Source organism: Papaver somniferum, chromosome 3 (assembly GCF_003573695.1).
Source record: "Papaver somniferum cultivar HN1 chromosome 3, ASM357369v1, whole genome shotgun sequence".
Classification (NCBI taxonomy): Eukaryota; Viridiplantae; Streptophyta; class Magnoliopsida; order Ranunculales; family Papaveraceae; genus Papaver; species Papaver somniferum.
The window spans coordinates 155331248-155337948 of NC_039360.1; the positions used below are offsets into that span (position 1 = coordinate 155331248).

Genomic DNA, 6701 nt, shown 5'->3' on the forward strand with positions numbered 1-6701 from the left:
TATGCGAAGAAATACTTACGGCTTCTTCTTCATCGCTCAAATCAGGAATTGTTTGCTCAGTAGCAGAAAACCGAAGACCGTCGATACTTGATGGAGTAAAATTCTGCAACGGAATAACAACATTGGTTTCATGATCCTAATAATGTGGGTGAGAAAAAGTCACGACAAGGGGAATACCGAGAACTCACCAAAGAACCAACTGGGGACTTTATGGTATTAGGTAACAACTTATAACTCTTGTTCCTTCCTTTTCCACCGTGAACAATCGCTTCAGTTTCTGAGAAATCTACACGGATTCGAGGTCTTACATTACGACCGTCCTGTGGTAAAATTCAGTAACATAATTAGGATACAGTTCTCATAATTTCATGAAGATTATACGAAGAAACATACCTGAGAAGATTCTGGAGACGATTTTCGTTTATCACCAGACACTAGTGGAAAACAGACGATTTAAGATAGTCAGATAGTGTCGTTTTAACGATTTAAACGGCACTTTCGGAATGTTGCTGAAAGTGCCGTAGATTCAGTGTCTTTTTCTGGAACGACACTTTCTAAATGCCGCTACGCGCGACATCTGAATATCATCGTAGATTTGATTTCTTTTAATTTGAAAAAATTAGTAAGATCTGGCTAGCTGACTCCAATTATTCTGACTGTGCTGAAATAAATCTGATTCAGATTCAAATTCAAATTGTACTAAAATGAAACTCAAATTAAACTCAAATTTAAATGACAATTCAAATTCAAATGAAATTACTCAAGTTCTGAAATTCAAGTGAAATTCAAATTCCATATAGAAACAGATTCGTCTAATACCAAATGACACCAAATGACAGCTCAATTACATTGAACTGTACTCATAAATTTAGTGCAAAATCTTTAAAAAAAACTTATAATTATTAAGGTTTCTTAAGTGGTACAAGTCCTGAGAATTTCAACAACAATTTCAGTCATTAGGATCTTGGAACTAGCTTGCGTGAGAGCAGAACTGTAGACGCACAACCCTTTCAACCATTTCTACATCCATCAGGAACAACGATCTTACCATCAACCAAGACATCAGTTAGCCTCATGAGATCATCGGGAACAAAGTGTCGGCGTCCATGAAGGTATCAAACTACATTCAGAAGAAGAGTAAGTCAGACCTTATATGCTAGGTTTACATGACTTCAAACATAATATACACGGAGGTGGTCTAATAGACCCATCATCAAGACAAGAAACAACAACCACATTTACATAATGGACTTCATTCCTAACATCAATATGGAGATGAACAAATAAACCATATATAGGCAGTGAAAACCATAGGCATGATGAGTATGTAAAGACACATACCTCGAAAAAACATTGTGATTGAATATCTACAACCCACATTCAGCTAGTTCCTGACAGCATCAAGAAGCAATGAATCTCCATATGCATAAAGAACATAAAAAACAACAAAAAATAAACAAGGGTTGAACGAGCGTTATTACCTAAGCATCCCCATCCGAATATTCATCATCTGCACATTCAGCTAGTGCTAGTTCCTGACAGTATCAAGAAGGGAATGAATATCCATGTACATAAAGAAGATAAAAATAATTTAAAACCACTTTCTCAAGCTAACCAAAGGGGAAATCAAGTGTACATTCATTCATGCGACACAAATAGAATTCAGATAGTCGAAGGGGCAAACTGTACCACTACAATGAAATCACATATTTACTAAAAATTAATCCTTGGAAAGAGATCAAAAATGTCACCAGGTCTGAGATAAATGTACAAAAGTATCACCAGACAATCTTTAGATTTTCACATTCTTTCTAGATAATGTCAACTGTGTTTGCCACTAGTTATAAACCACTACATAGTCTAATACCAATAAACACTTGTTGCCATATAGTATCGAATTATTCTCATCAACCAACTCATGGTTTTGTTCAGAATCAGTATACACTGTAATGTGAATTCTATTCTAAATACATTTGCGGATATACCCCAACTAGTTGAGATAAATATACAGGACAACATAGTGTGATTATCTAACCCCAGGGAGTATCTCAATTGCAAAGTCTATGTAAGTTTGCATTATTGTTCAACAATTAACGCATGTATGGTAAGAAGAAAAGAAGCTTTCATTCAAAGGGACAAACATTTTATTGAAACGAGTTAAATGATACATTTAAACAAAGAAGGAACTCAAGTTAAATGATACATTTAAACAACCTCCGAATGAGAAAAACATATAAATGAAGTGAGTAGTTACCTAATGAACTTGGCAACAAGATTTTTGTCACAAAAGAACAAAGTAACTTGTACATATTGTAAGGGAGAAGAAAACGGCTAGAAAAGAGGGATAAACCTATGCAACTCATAGTCAGGAAGGGTACCTTGGCTTTGTCATGCATGTGTTCTCCACTTTCAATGGACCAAAGAAGATCAAACTGTCCATCTTGAAATGGTTGCTCGAGTGCATCTGCAACTTGAAATGACACCTGCCCAGAGCACCGATAACCATAAGTAATAACCATAACATATATAAAAATTCCTGGTATATGCTGATACACCATTTTGGTAGTCGATCGAAATGTTTTTCAATAACCACAAATATGTTTTTCACAGTGACACAAAATTGCAATTTAGGAATATAAAAGCCAGTTACTTCTGCAAATCTTCACAAGCGAATGTGAAGAAAAAAAACAGGACATATAAAGACAAGGGCACTACTTCACCTTAAATGCAGCATCATAAGCAGCCTGCAAGTTGGTCATGCCCTCAAATGGCATTCATTTAGTCAATAACTCCAATAAACCAATATTGAAGCTGTAGACATCAACCTTGTTGATGTTAACATAGGTCTGCAAGAGGGTGTACCTCTTTCTCAACTCCATACCTGTTAATTCAATAACACAAATCAGATCAATGATACTCACTAAAACTATTCCGTATTCAAAGTATTTAAAAGCAAATATCACTACGGGTTGAAAATGGAATTAGAATCCATACCATGAAGCTTCCTTCTCAAAGATATGATTGTTCAAGATCTTTTCAGCAGCGCACTGCGATCGGTTCTCCTTGTGGAGTGTAAGTATTCCATAACCTAAACAATTCATCATAAATATATGAAATTTCAGTTGAAATACCATGAAATATTCAAGTCAACAGATTAAAAATGTACATTTGTATGACATACCACGTCTCATCCAAGCTGACTGGCCCCTGTTTTACTTCGACAGCTACAGCTCCATCCAATCCAACTACAAAATAACAATCAACATCAGCACCTCTACTAGAAAGACCAATTAACTAAAATGAAACTTACTATACCTGAATGAAATCAGCGTAACTACGGTAAGAAATTGCTTTTCAATTGGTTCCAATAACCTAGTAGCAGTATCTTATCTATTATTAGCTGCATCAGCTAGCTCTTCAGCATGTTTCATGGTTCCAAAAGGTCCTCCAGTCCTTGTTTTCATATCAAAAGTTCCAGCTGAGTGCCATCTACACATATCACCAAACATTCAAAACCATTTTCATGCCTTAAAAATGAACAACTAAGAAAGTAGTTTACAAATCCGAAAAATGAAACTTACACTTCCAGTAGAATCAAAGCCATCTCCTTTCCAAAAGGTCCTCCATCCCTTGTTTTCACATCCAAAGTTCCAGTTCAGTGCCATCTACACATATCACCAAACATTCGAAACCATTTTCATGCCTTAAAAATTAACAACTAAGAAAGAAGTTTACAAATCCGAAAAATGAAACTCACACTTCCAGCAGAATCAAAGACATCTCCTCAATCTCCTTCTCAGTCTTATTTGGGTATAAACCCAATCTCTACAAATCAAAATGACCCCAAACATAAACCTTACAACTTAAAATTAACACGAAATTCGAATCGATGCTAAAGACCCATAATAATACTAATACAGTAGAACCTAGAAAATATTTACAATAAAACCCTAGAAAAATCAAATTAAACTCTAGATCGAATCAAAAAAGGGGCATATAAAAATCGAAAGAGAAACTTACATAGATCTGAATAATTTAATATCGTCTTCATCCAAAGGCGGTGGGTGCTTCTCGTTTATGACTTCATCTTTGCAGCCATTGTAGGGAAGAAAAAAAAAGGATATTGACAGGGGTTAGTCGTGAGAGAGTTTGAGAGATTTTAATGTATTTAAATCTCCAGGGATTTAGAGGGAGTGTATGAGAGTCTAGATAATTTTGGGGAGTTCAATCCTAACTCCCCAGAAATCTCTTGTTTTTTGAGAGATTTGGTAAGCACAAAAACATCATACAAAAACATCATTGAACTCTATCAAAATCCCCCAAATTGTAAATTCCCTAAACTTCTAGTGTTTTACGACTAACAAGGAGTTTAAGAGATTTTATTCAAATCTCTCATCACTAACATGGAGTTTAAGAGATTTGGAGGTATTTATAGAAACTCCCTAAAAATCTCTCACCACTAACAGAAATTTTAAAAGATTTTGACAAACTCCCCCACGACAAACATAACAGGGGATTTGCCAATTCCCTAGAAATACATCAAAATCTCCCACGACTAACATCCTGTGAGTTTCGCTGTGAAAGGTGATAGAGAACAAAAATGATGTTAGAGGTGGGGAAAATATGAAGAGAATGATTACGGTGTAGCTTTTGAGAGATGATTTAATCGACATCTCTGTTCTGATTTTTTCTGTTTCTTGTTTGGGGGAAGAGACGAAGAAGACGGAGAGAAGAGAGAGGCGACTAGATTAGAACTTAGAATGATAATAAGAGATAGTAGTGCTTTGGTGGAGAGAACGAGGTAAGTTAATTACCAAAACGAAAAAGAAAAATAAACAAATTACCTTTCGTATCTTTTTCATATCCAGCCGTTCGCATAAGGAAACTAAATCCCGACCGTAGAGTGTAAAATATAAACTAAACTCTTAGTTTGTCGTTCTATAAGTCAACAGAAGTTAAACCATAACGCACCTTGACTTTAGTCAGAGATACAAGTGTATGTGTCTTTCTAGAAGTCAAACAAAGTCATACCACAACGACATCTTGACTTTAGTCAACGACACATTCAGTTTTGTGGTGGTTTTGAGACATTATGCATTTGTGTCTTTCCATTACGTTTTAAATAGCCTCTTTTCCACTAGTGAGAGAGATACTTCAATCTTGGTCGACCAGAAATCATCTCACTAGAAGGAGGATCCTTCACTGGAGGCTGACCAGCCATCACGTAATCACGCAACCGCTGAAGTTGTTGATCCCAAAAGTCTACATAACCTGGAGTTACATATGCAAATCTCTCGAAGCAATGGCACAAGTAATTACTTCCTTCCACATGAGTATGGTCTAAATGGGTTCTAAGTTGTTCAACTGATGGCTTCCTCCTTCGAAAAGTTGGAACACACTGATCCATACCCATTTGTCGAGATTATCTGTCAATATTATATTCCTCCACTGAAAGTCCTCCGTATATGGTCGATATCAAATGACCAGGGTTGCGACTCAACATGAAAGATCTTTCGCCATCACTCAGATTTGCACCGGACATCAGCATCACACTCTCTCCAGTATTGAAAGTCATTGGCTGAGAAACATAAGCAGGAACAAACACCCATGGGCGGAAGTTGAACTCAGATTCATCATCCAACACATCAATGAGGCGTGCTTTAGACCGGGGATGCTTTGTAGACCAACGCATGATCCTGGCATTATCTTTTTCAGAGAAGATGTGACGAGCATCAGCATTCGGTTCTTGCAAAATATTACGTGGAATAGGTGCATAGTTCTTGAAGTGTTCCCACATCAAAGCTTGAAGAAACATCGTGTTGGCATCACACTCAATCTTCATAAAGCCATTCGACATACTGGAGTCTATTATCAAGGAGTCCAAGTTAGAATACAAAGAACCCAGGAATAAGCTACCTATCGGAAGTTGCTCACCTCGAGCTATCTTGATAGCAAAGGGGATCACGAAGGGTTTCAACAAGTTTCCACTGTCTTCAAATATGTCTATGGACATACATAAACATAAGAAAGCAGCAATGGGCAATATACCGTCGATGGGACTATCAGAAACCTCGTCTTTTGGCCACCAGCGTGTTAACCAGTGAGCATAGCATCCTTTACTGCCAGACGCCTTATTCACTTCCTCCATTGCGGCTGTCAAGATGTTAGAAACTGCAGTCTCCTCATCTGAAAGATCTCCAGGGAGATTTCCCGTGATTGGGAGATGCATCAAAGCAGCCACATCCTCTAAGGTAACGGTAAACTCTCCCCATCTGCATATAAAGGTGTGAGTGGGAATATACCAACGAGCAAGTAGAACCATAATACCTCTCGCATCATGGAAAATGAATAAGTCTCCAGAAGCCTGAATATCTCTAGTCACTTGCGCCTGATCGAGCATAGCCCTGACATGAGGGAAACCCAGCATATGTCTCGCCCATCTAGAGAATTTTTCTAAAGGTCGTCGAGAAAGATTAAACTCTATGATTGATGCAAGGAAGATCCCTCGTTCAAGATAAAACCGGATCACTGTCTTAGGAGTCACCAATTTCTTCTGAGTAACATTTCTGGGATTTATCAGAAGACGATACACTGGAGATTTGAGATGATTCTCAGTTTCCTGCTCAACCTCCGCAAAAAATGCATCATCTATATTCGGGACATTCTTAATTCCAGAGGCTTCATCCTCTTCTTCGCCAACG

At 37.3% G+C, this 6701-nt stretch overlaps 1 long non-coding RNA gene across 1 annotated transcript; it reads right to left on the reverse strand.

Moving 5' to 3' along the window:
* Positions 1-756: 756 nt before the first annotated feature.
* On the reverse strand, positions 757-4767 carry LOC113357716. The gene is made up of 11 exons (XR_003363867.1): positions 4021-4767; positions 3758-3825; positions 3582-3665; positions 3316-3489; positions 3182-3245; positions 2995-3088; positions 2721-2881; positions 2379-2483; positions 1482-1535; positions 1342-1391; positions 757-1120 (listed from the first exon to the last, which is right to left on the reverse strand). It is a non-coding gene; the product is annotated as an uncharacterized LOC113357716 (long non-coding RNA).
* Positions 4768-6701: the final 1934 nt, after the last annotated feature.